This window comes from Nannospalax galili, unplaced genomic scaffold, assembly GCF_000622305.1.
Source record: "Nannospalax galili isolate Female #2095 unplaced genomic scaffold, S.galili_v1.0 scaffold142, whole genome shotgun sequence".
Taxonomy (NCBI): domain Eukaryota; kingdom Metazoa; phylum Chordata; class Mammalia; order Rodentia; family Spalacidae; genus Nannospalax; species Nannospalax galili.
Window position 1 is genome coordinate 799,521 of NW_008348793.1, and position 12,227 is coordinate 811,747.

Consider the following 12,227-nt stretch of genomic DNA (forward strand, 5'->3'; position numbering starts at 1 on the left):
AATGTGGATGACAAGGAACAAGTTGCAGGAGTTGGTTCTCTCCTTCCACCTTGTGGGTTCTGGGGCCAAACTCAGGTTGTCAGGCTTGACCATCTTGCTAGGCCTCATGCAATGCTCTTAACATTTCCATCAAAATATTCCATCAAAATATCTGGCAGTGCATCAAATGTCTCAAGCCTAGAAATTGTTTAAACCCAAGCTGTTTTCATTTTAGAATGTTGGAAAATTCTCTTTGCACCGTGTTATAAGATAAAGGTACAACCCAAACTGTGTGTGTGGTAAATATTTTCAAAGTTTGCCTCGGTGCATTGATAAGGTCCAGATGTTCCTGAGTGCATGTGTGTTCCTCTTAAAACTTAGTCGTTCAGTCACTACCCACTCGCCCTCAGACACCTTCTTCCTGATTGAAGGAGGTTTTTGTGTATGAGTCACTCCTGCCAGCTCTAGCTTCTCAGGAATTACATAAAACTAATCTGCCAACTTGGCCTAAGGATGGAAAATCACAGTTAGTGTCAAAGTAAAGGCAATTTTGGCTGCCAGAGAATCACAGTAGAACACTTGAGGACCTTAATTCTCAGGACACCATGCCTTGATCTGTTCTCTGTACTAGAAATGTGTGAGCTCAAAACAATATTCTTTTATCAGTTTGGATTAGATTCTCACTCAGCCTAATAACAGGAAATCCATTTAAGATGCCTAAAAGATACTAAGGGGGAATCTTGATTCAGAATAAACATAATAAACTGGACGTGGTGGCATATGCCTTTAATCCCAGCACTTGGAAGGCAGAGGCCAGTAGAGCTCTGTGAGATCGAGGCTAGCCAGGTCTACATAGCAAGTTCCACGCCAGCTGGAGCTACAGGGAGACCCTGTCTCAAAAAAGACCAATAATAATAATAATAATAATAATAATTAAAAAGGATATTTTAAAATCTGAACTTATACTTCCAAAAGCTGTTTTGTGCTCTTGAAAAATGAATTGAAAAACTTGTCCACATAAGATTTGTACCCTTGGCCTTAGTCAGAGACGCTTGTCCTTGCCATGAACTTTGATCAATACAGAGACTCACAGCTACTCCAGGTCTGAGAATACATGGTGCTTGAGTGCTCAGTCCTAGAAAGAAAGTGCTGGAAGACGGGGAGAAAGGCTGTGAAATGCTGTCTTCCATGCGGGACGTAGCCACAGCAGTCATGATCCTCTACTAAGGCTGCCTTTCAAGAGCAAGTCATGGATTAGGGAGGGGCTCATAGGACCTTACCCCTCCCTGATGGAATACAGGGTACTGATGGATTTGGGAGAGGGGCAGTCACTGTCTGCATTTGTACCCATGAGTGAACTCATTAGGCTCCCATGGACATGTAAGCCCACAGTCACATAGAAGGCCTTGGTTGCGCTATAGGTCACAGAACAAAACAAAAATATGACTGTGAGAAAGAGTATTTAGGGAGAGAGGGTATTGACAAGGATTGAGTGGGAAATGGAGGGTGCAAGTAACAGAATGCATTATATATGTATGTGCAATTGCCAATGAACAAATTTAATAAAAATTATAATTAAAAAGGCTTGTCTGTGTAAGCAGTCATACAGAGAATGTATATTACTTGTGTCAAGATGTTTTTAGTTTTTTTAATTTCTGGACAAGGCAACTTAGATCACATGAAAGTATAGTTTAAAATCCTGATTCTTACTCTTACTTGGTGGGCTTAAGCAAGTCTGTTAATGCATCTAAGCTTCAATTCCCTTAAATATATTTTTGTTGTTGTTGTGCTTGGACTAGAACTCAGGGTCTTGTGTGTCCTAAGCAAGTCCTTTACCTCTGAGTTATATTCCCCAGCCTCTTCCTTACATGCAAAGTAGCAGAATAGTTCACATCCTCCCTTTCTTGAGGGGCTGTATCAAATGAAATGTATAAATGTTTTTCCAGAGTTAGAAGCAATAGCACAAGCATGAAGATACACTGATTTATCTCAGTGGCACAGGCTTCTGCCTGTGAAGACTCCGCGGCTTCCTCCTGTAGGATCCCGCCAGGTCATCTTTTCAAGATCTGCCTTTCTCCCAGCAAGTATAGATTGCTGAGCCCACTGCTGTGGTGCAAGCGGGGACAGGCTGAAGTCTTCCTCTTGAAAATAAGGATCCTGCAAGTATTAGTCCACAGTCCTTTCATTCCCAGCACCCCCTACCCCCAGTGGCAGATTTACCTGCTGGAGGTGTAAAGCCCCTGGCACTTTTGCAGACTCCCTGCTGTGACATCTCAGCTTCCAGGCTGCACTCCTAATCAGCTCTAGTGTTCCCAGAGTTCTGTGACACAGTCATCACTGCCTGTCAGAACTGGCATTTTGGCTGTCAACATAGCGTTTCCTCATTGTTCACATTTGGTTTGTGCTGCTGTGGGAGTAGTGCTGAGAGGGGATGACTCTGAAAATGCCTAAGTCTTTGGTCTTCCATTAACAATAGTTTTTTGGTTTTTTTTTAATGATTTGCTTTTCATTTTCCTGGAAGCTTTTCCCATTGTCTTGTAAAGAACAGTACATGAAGGATGGTCAAATTGTACATGTGCTAAAGATAGACTCAGTGCTAAAGATAGACATTAACCTGTCCCTAGGAAAGGCAGTTCCAAGCCCCAAGGCTGAGATTTTAATGCACAGAACGATAACCTCAACAGTTCTGAACTGGGACAGGCTTTTCAAAGTGTAACCCATGGTCTTGTCAGCTGAATTGAAGACCATCATCCATCATAACAAAGCTCACCGTAGGAAAGGTATAATGTTTCATATATTTTCTTTCTTTTGTTTGCATTTTAGTCCTGGTGAAGTGAAACTGTGAGTTGACCTATAGGCTTAGAAACCATCTTGTGTTTTCTGAGAAATTACCAGTCGATGGGAATAACAAGCATGCAGATAAGCCTAGGCTGTGCCCGCCTTAAAATCCACTGTGAATAAAAGTAGTGGCAGTGAGAGAACTTGAAGTAATGCTTCAAATCACGCCTGTTCAAAATTGCCACTCCTGAGAACTGGATAATGATATCATGCTCCACGATAACTTGGGACTATCAGGGAAAGGAGAACACCTTGCCCAACACCCCCAATCCTAACGGCCACTGCCTGCCTGGGATCGACTCCAATCTTGGCCCCCGAGCTGATACCCATCACCTGGCTCTCTAATGATGCCATTTGGGTGGACCAGTGGCCTATAATAGAGCTTAAATTATCTGCCCTCAAAAATTTGGTAGCTGAACAATTGGCCACATCGAGCCCTCTCTCAGTAAACATAATACCCCAACATTTGTTACTCCTCCAAGATCTTACAGCAGTCAATGCCCAGATGGAAAAGATGGGCTCGCTACAAGCAGGCTTACCACACCCTACAGCTATCCCCCCATCCCAGCATATCATAGTATTTGATATCCAAGATTATTTCTTCCAAATTCCTGCAGCAGAACAAGATAGACCTCACTTTGCCTTCATAGTATGGGAGCCCAACTTTCAAAGAACAGCCAAGATATACCAATGGAAGGTACTACCACAGGGTATGAAAAATAGCCCCACAATCTGTCAATTATATGTTAATAAGGCCTTAACCAACATCCCCAAGAACCTAAATGGCATCCACTATGCGGACTACGACCTAATTGTCATCCACTATATGGACGACATACTGCTAGCACATAAATCTCACAATACTTTACAGGCTGCAGTACCCAGTCTGCTTGCCGATTTAGAATGTCTAGGTCTCCACATTGCACGAGACAAGTTACAATACATCCAACCTCTCACATTCCTTGGCTACCATATAGATACTGTAATTAAACCACTTAACCCTTCCATCTTGCAAAAAACTGTATACCTTGATGGAGCTCCAAGAACTCTGTGGGACTATATGACTCAAACAATTTATACCAGTCCCTGACTTGGAATTCCTGGCCTTGTTCTCCCTGCTCAATGCCCATAATTCACCAACTTCAAGGATCCCTCTCACCCAGTCAGCTAAGGACATTCTGAACAAGATAGATCATATACTCTGGTCTGCGTCACTCTGACGTCATGACCCAGCAGAACCATTACCGGCCTTGATCCTTTGGACTAAAAATGGTGTCTTGGGGGTGCTATGGCAGCAAGGCCCCCTGGTGTGGATTCACCTGGCTACCTCAGACCTAACTAGGCTTAACTCTAAGTATGATATTGCCTTCAAGTTAGCAATTAAGGCCCGACAAACAGCCAGGCGCGTATTCGGAAAGGAACCTGACAAAATTATACTGCCTTCCTCTTAAGCATTCCCAAACATTATGGGCAGATTCTCTGGCTTTCCAACTAATGATGTCTGGGTTCACAGGGGAGTTGGATAACCACGCACCCCCAGATAAGCAACTGGCCAGCCTGGCCTGTTTGGAAATCACCACTCAGCCACACCCTTCCCCCTGCAAAAACCCCCTACCTCTAGCCACTCTAGCCTTCTCAGATGCCAATAGGTCCCGTTATGGCATTGTCATTCAGTGCACGGGAAAGGATGACACCTGTTATGTACAAGCCAATGCCAGCTCTGTCCAGTTGGGGGAGATCCTGGCCTTGTTAAAAATCTTCCAAGTCTGCCAGACTGAGCCACTCAATATATTCTCTGACAGCCAGTATGCAGTTCAGGCCCTCAGATGTCTTCCCTTTGCTCGAGTAAAAGGCCACAAGGATCCCACCACTAGAACGATGAGAGCTCTCCAGATTATCTTAGATAACAGACAATGGCCCTGGCACATCTCCCACATAAGATCACACACCAAGCTCCCTGGGATCTAGGCAAAGGAAAATGACAAACTAGATAAACTTATGTCTGTGGCCCAGCATGATGTGGCTGCACCCTGTTTATGTTTCCATGAGTGTTTGTTCAGAGTTTTTTGTTCCAAATTTGTTTCTGTTTGCTTCCTTACGTGTGCTAATAAAAAAGATAAAAAATATGATTTTGAGAAGCTAAATCTGGAGGGAAATTGGTCCTTTCTCTTCAGACTTAAGCTAGTTATTCTCAAAAGTGTTCTCAAAAATTTTCCAGGTTCAGGTCAACCCCCTGACCCTGTGAAAGGATGTGAGAACACTCAAGCCGGCGAAAAGGCCTCACACGCCATTAAGGCGGTCAAATCAGCAATGCTGGTAATGGGAGTGCCATGGCCCTAAAAACTAAAAAGGGCCCAGCTTACCCCTCTCTACAATCCCAATCATCCCTGTCAACATGAAAAATTAGCCCCTCCCTTGGCATCTCTTATAACCCACAGGGACAAGCCATTGTGGAGCAGGCAAATAGGACCCTCAAAGAAACATTACAAAAATTCGCTACCCCTGAGTCTAAAAGGGACCCGCACCTGGCTCTAATTGAAGCTTTCTTCAGCATTAATTTCCTGTCCTTCAATGAAAATGGGCTGAGCCCGGCCTACAAACACTGGGCTACCATACCTAGGCCTACACCCCTGCCACTAGTGAGATGGAAGGACCCCGTAACATGTCAATGGCAACTGCCCGCCCCCTCGTTAACAAGAGGGCGAGGCTATGTTTGTGTGTTTCCTCAGACAGAAACAAAGCCAGTATGGGTTCCAGCGAGAGATGTGAGACCAGCAACCGACCAACGGGACCCCCAGAGACCTCGCCACTATCTGGATAATTGGTTTGCTCTTCCCTGCCCCTGCCACAGCCCATGATCTCTGGGCCTTGGTTCCCTCCCCACCTATACTCTTGCCCTTATCACTTCATTCCCCAGCCTACTCCACCCTCTATTCTACACTTGGCCTCCCCACCATGGACCCAGTTACTTCCTGGGAATCACTCAGTGGCTCCTGGCTCTGCTTCACTACCAACAACGCATCCTCATGCATTGGTCTGTTAAACTCCAGGGTCTTTCCCCTACCTTCAACAACACCTATGTAATCTCGGTCCTCGCTGCACTGGGGACAATAATAACAGGGGAGGCAGAGGGGACCACCACCCCTCTGCCCCCATTTTGCCCTGCCATTCTATGTCCACCGCTCCCCAACTGCCCACTCACACTCTCCCTTGCACCCTTTATCCTCATGCTCCCTACACCGTGGCAGAGATGCCACCCTAAGCCCAACCATGCCATCCCTCCCTTTTGCCACTTCAGCTGCTCCCCCTCTAATATCTTGGAGACAACAGGCCCCCACCTATCCCTGTGGCATTAAGATCTCCCATACCAACCATGAATCAATACTTGGTAACTTGGACCTCTGTGATCCGCACACCTGCATGGACATGAGGCCGTTACTGGCACAGCAGAGCCTTCAGCTTTCCAACGGCACTTACACTAACACCAATCCCTCTACTTGTGCCAAAAACAAAATCCTTACATCCATTGATTACACGACATCCTGGCCCCCTACCCCCATTTGCGTGCAGCCCCCATTTACCTTATTGCTAGCCAATGTTACCTCCGACCCTCGGGGACAACTCAACTGCTCCGATACTAACACCACCTGTGTACTGGCGGCCTGCTGGAACCATCCAGCTCACATAGTTCTCTTTATGCGTGAACCTGTGGCCCTTTGGGTTCCAGTCACCAATGCAACCCACTTCCATGCTGTCACCCTTATAGAGCGGACAGCCTTATCACAAGCCCCCAGCTTAACATGGGATTTCGGGGTCACTGCCACTCTCATCTCAGCCATCATCCTTGCATTAGGGTCGGCTGCCACCGCTGCAGTAGCTATCACCCAATCCTCCACTACTGTGGAGACACTCAACGAGTCTGTGTCCAAAACCTCCTCTACCTTTCACACTCAGTCCCTTATCAATCAGCATCTTCACCAGGCAATTAATGCGTTACAACAACAAATTGATCTCTTAAGTGAAGAGCTGGCAATTACCAAAGACATGGCTCTGCTAGCTTGTGACCCTCACTTTAGGTCACTTTGTCTCACCCCCTATAAAGTACAAAATATTACTTAAGCGTGCCTACAACTCGCGTACTATATTCACGGCCACTGGAATCAAAAGTTTCTTAATTATTCTATATTACTAACTAATCAAATTATTGCTCTAAATTATACCTGCACCCCCATGCTGGACATCAGTTCAGGGTTCTTAGAGAAAATCTGGTCTAGTCTAAAAGCACTGTTTGACCCATCTTGGATCATCACTTACTCCTGACAGGCATAATTATTCTTCTCTTTTTACTTCTTAAATGCCTTGTTCTTCATTCCCACAGTCAGAAAAAATTCAATCACTCGGTATATCAGGCCCTCAGAGCAATACATAAAGATGATTTCAACCCACCCTATGCAGCCCAACAGACTTGGCTTGCACAAATGTACGAGGCCTCCTACAGATAATTCCCAGACTGATCCCCTGGGACAACACCCCTTGGAGGACTGGTAGTCAATGACGGGTAAGATCCTGTTGGGCTGAATCAACCTAAGCCAGGACATGGACATGTATGCCCATGCTCCAATGACGGGTAAGGTTCATGCCCAAATAGGACAACCTAAGACAGGCACAGTCCATGATCCTGGGGTCATCCTGAGGTGGAGCTGCCTACAGGCTCTCGCTGGACAGTCATTTTTAAAGAAAAAGGGTGGAAATGTAGCAGGAGGCCTCCAAAGATGGCGTGGACCCAGAGCCCTGGGATACAGCGAGAATTCACTTCACTTCTTGATCTGCAAATAGCCTGCCAAAAGGAGCCCATGCCTCCTTACCCTGCTCACAAGCCCAGTGACTGCTGACAGACTGCATGGCGCAGACCAATCAGAAAACGATACACTAACTAAAGGGACTTGGGGGTGGAGAAAAGGGGAATATAAGGCCTGCCCCCTCCTGCATTAAATGAGCCTGCAGCACCTCACCTAGTGCTTGCTTCTGTCTGACTCCCAGGGTCTGTGTGTTGTGACTCCGCACCTCTTGCCCCCCCCTAATCGGCAGGGGACCTGATCCAGGTTAGGGTCTTCACAGCTGGCCTGAGGAGAACTCACAACAGGGGAGTCACCTACCTGCACTTCATCCCTATGACATTCATGTCTAAAACATTTAAGTCAAAGCAGAATGCATGTTGCTCCCTGGGTTGGCCCAAGGGTTGTTCCCAGGGTTGTAGGTGATAGGCATTCTGCTGTCCAGGGAATACACAGTCCCTTGTTTATGGTGGTTCAACATGATTTTCAACAGTGCAGAAATCACTTGCATTAAGTAGAAACCATACCTGCAGTTTTGAATTGTGTTTTTCTGGCTTAGTCATACAGAGGCGTCACTCTGCTTTTTGTGTACATTACAGTATGTAATAAATTATAAATGCTCTGTTTTGGATGCTTTTTCCCATCTATCAGCTAATGTCAGTGTTCTGAGCACAATGGGTAGAGGAGGTGATACTCCATTTTGTAGGTTTGATGCATTTTGAACTTAAGATGGGTTTGTTGGGCTATGACCCCATCATGTCAAGGGACATTTGTCATAAACGCACAGTGGTTCGGGAGGAAGCAGTGCGTGCTGCGCTCAGCCTTTGCACATTCTCTAGGAGTGGTGCTCATTTTATAAAATCTATGGAAACAAGTGTGTAAAACAAAGAAACAGCAATTTATTTTTTGTCAATGTGGAGTAATTTATCTCTAAAGTGTTTTATTCAAATTATTAAAAGACTTACTATTTTCATGGAGGATCTTTCTAAAATCTACTTTTCATAGCACTGTGTGTATTTTCAAATAAAAACTAAGCATGGTTAGCAGTAAGTTCCTTGTAGTCAAGAAGTTTGGATATTAACTCATACCTTTACATACAGGGGGTTACTGGCTTTTCTGACAGTTAATTACTTTTATTATGATATTGTTATTACATGCCACTAAAGACAAAGAAGACATTATTGATCTTGTAGGTCTGTTAAAATACAGACTGACCCCAGGAATAAAAGGAGTCAGATCCCTTTTTCAAGTTTTGGAGGGTTTTTATACTCAGGAATGCAAGCAAAAAGGTATATAGCATATACATGGTAATTAAGTACAATAACATAGGGCAGTAAAGGTAATAGAAATGCAAACGTTACAGTAATGTGATAGCTTTGGAAAACAAAGACTTCTAACCCAGATCACCTCAGGAGGTAGGGTGGGGAGACTCCTGCTCACCTCCCCCATACCTATCTCTTGTCTCAGAGATTTCCCTGCTTCAAAGTTCTTAATTACCATTACATTGCAAAAGCTTTCCGTTTCCATAATAGCATTAGTTCTACTTTTGTGAGGATTCTTTTGATTTTGTCATAAAATGGTAAGAACACAGGGGAGGGAGGGAAGCCTTCCCATCTCAGGCAGAAAACCAGGGGCTGGATATAGCAGTCTGTCACAAGGACACCTGCCCCACACACACACAGTTGGCCTGAGACCCAGTTCATTAGACCTCTTTTTTAAAAAAATATTTTATTACTTTTATTTTATGTGTATGAGTGTATTGCCTGCGTGTATGTGAGTGCACCTGTGTCGTGCAATGCCAGGGAGGTCAGAAGAGGGCTTTGGATTCCCCTGGAACTGGAGTTAAGGACGGTTGGTAGCCGCCATGTGGGTGCTGGGAATCAAACCAGGGAGGGTCCTCTGCAAGAGCAGTCAATGCTCTTAACCACTGAGCCATCTCTCCAGACCTCATCTTTTAAAGGTCTCGCAACCCTCCAGTGCAGTCACCCTAGGGACCATACTTCCAACAAATGAACCTTTCCAGGACAAAGAACATCTAAACCACAGCCTTCTACAGTTGCTCTCTACTGCAGCTCCAGCCCATGGCTGCCCTGAGCACCACACCATCAGGACTCTGAGCACAGGTTTGTTTCTGCCTGGCCTCCCAGCCTGCCCCTTGAAATCTCAGCAGAATCTCCCACATGCTGTTCTCCTGAATTATGCTATGGGTAAACAACTGCAAGGTGGACACTCTCAAAAATCATTGGCAAAAGCCATGCCTGGACCTGCTTGAAGCACAGCTGCCTGCAGGTGGACACTGCCCCAGAAAACAGGTGGTGGAGTTCTGAGATGTTTTGAGTGGGGATACCATGGAGAGACTCTGGACTCAAGCCATAAACAAACCACTTGCTGGTAGGAGTGAGTGCTCAAGGATTTCCCAGAAGCCTTAGGCCTTCTCCCACTCACCCTGAGGACTAACTAGCAAGTGGACGCTCTGCAGTGCCTTCTTCAGTGGGAATCTCCACACACTCCTTCCTAAGTCGGTTTGCAGATTTTCCAAATCCTCACACTTCACTTCCATTTGCTTCTGAGTTTCACTATAAATCTAAATCAGTGACAGCCATGTTTCAGGTCGAATGCTTTGTTGTTTTGAACCTCCTCTGCCAAATACATGGCATATCCTTCAGTTTGCCTCTCACGAAGTCATAGGGCAGGACCAGAATGCAGCAGCCAGCCAGCCCTTCATTTGCGTCAACCATCTGGCCATGACCACTCAGCCAGTCATTCCAGCTCTTCTAGCTCTTCTCTCTATCTTCTCCTTCTTTTTTGATTTCTTAAACAAATATTTAATGTTTACAGGAAACAGATTTAAATAGCATATACTTATTTTTGCTACCGATCATTTCACAAAGATGACAGAAACAGAAAGCAGTTTTGTGACTAAACATAAAGCTCAGCATTGGGAATTTTCTTCAGACTTTCACTCTAATGACTGAAGAGACCACACAGACATGTGTGATGTCATCATGTTCCTTTTCTCTCTTTAAGGATATGTCAGTCAGTCTTGAGCCAGGGATGGTTTGTAGTCCCTGTACTGAAGACTAGTTACGACACAGCAGAGATGAGCATCAGTGCAGCTTTGCCAGCCACCTTCCTGAAGCTCTGTACCGATGTATAGACTTGGAGCTGCACATGGGCGAACTCAGATCCATAGTCCTTTCACTGCAGTTTTTTCCAAGGAATATGAAAAGGTTCTTCTGGGTTTACTGTACCTGGATTGCCTCTAAAGACAGCCTAACCTCTGAAACCTGGAGGCAGCCTTTAAAGTTGACTGATCTGTATTCTTCCCCTTTAACCTAGATTCATTCTCCATACTGTGTCTAATTTTCTAGTCACTGTTACTCACTTAATGATACCTACTTTTTCTGAAAACTCCTTCACCAGCTTTAGGGAGCACTGGTGGGAAACTCCTTCCCCAGCTTTAGGGAGCACTGGTGGGAAACTCCTTCGCCAGCTTTAGGGAGCACTGGTGGGAAACTCCTTCATCAGCTTTAGGGAGCACTGGTGGGAAACTCCTTCATCAGCTTTAGGTAGTATTGGTGAGTAGCCATTTGCTGCAACTGTTCTCTTGAACCAAATATAGATACACAATTCTCCAGCTTAATTGACTGAATTTAATCCCATTCCACTGTACGTTGTAGAGGGCGCCAATGAAATTTTCTCAATAAACATGAGGGAGCTTATAGTATTGTGAATCTGTGCTTCAAGAAATACTTCATCAGTCTGTGCATTGTAAAACTTTGTTTTCACATCCAATAGTTAGGGAACCTAACATTTTAAGAAATTTTAAGAATTTTCTAAAGTATATTTTTTCTCCACTGTCCCCGACCGCTTTCCGTCTCGCCGGCAAGAACGACGCGGGAGGACAAGTCAGGATCCTTCTGCAGCAGTTTATTTGAAGACTGAAGACCAAAGACGACGAGAAGTGGGAGAGCTGTTGCTTATATATGCCCCAAAGGTCCCATTTATGATGTATAAGAAGCGGATTGGTTGCTGGAGATCATAAGAAGCGGATTGGTTGCTGGAGATCATAAGAAGCGGATTGGTTGCTGGAGATCATAAGAAGCGGATTGGTTGCTGGAGATCATAAGAAGCGGATTGGTTGCTGGAGATCATAAGAAGCGGATTGGTTGCTGGAGATCATAAGAAGCGGATTGGTTGCTGGAGATCATAAGAAGCGGATTGGTTGCTGGAGATCATAAGAAGCGGATTGGTTGCTGGAGATCATAAGAAGCGGATTGGTTGCTGGAGATCATAAGAAGCGGATTGGTTGCTGGAGATCACGCCACGGGAGGAGGCGGGGGAAAGCAGGCTCTTGTGCACGCCCCCTATGGGTGTGGCAGGATGTTTACTTTTAAGAAGGTCCGGATACCGGCGCCATCTTGTAATGGCGGCGGAGGCTGTGGCTCTCCACAATGCTGCATATTAAAAATATGTTTAGGCTGGGCGTGGTGACGCACTCCTTTAATCCCAGCACTTGGGAGGCAGAGACAGGCAGATCTCTGTGAATTCGAGGCCAGCCTGGTCTCCATAGCA

General features: G+C 45.3%; 1 protein-coding gene and 1 pseudogene across 9 annotated transcripts in view; one reads left to right on the forward strand and one right to left on the reverse strand.

The window, feature by feature from the left end:
• Ndst3 (N-deacetylase and N-sulfotransferase 3) overlaps positions 1-12,227 on the forward strand; it is a 176,097-nt gene that overhangs the window by 46,081 nt on the left and 117,789 nt on the right. The window lies entirely within an intron of this gene.
• On the reverse strand, positions 10,604-11,505 carry LOC115072510 (annotated as a pseudogene).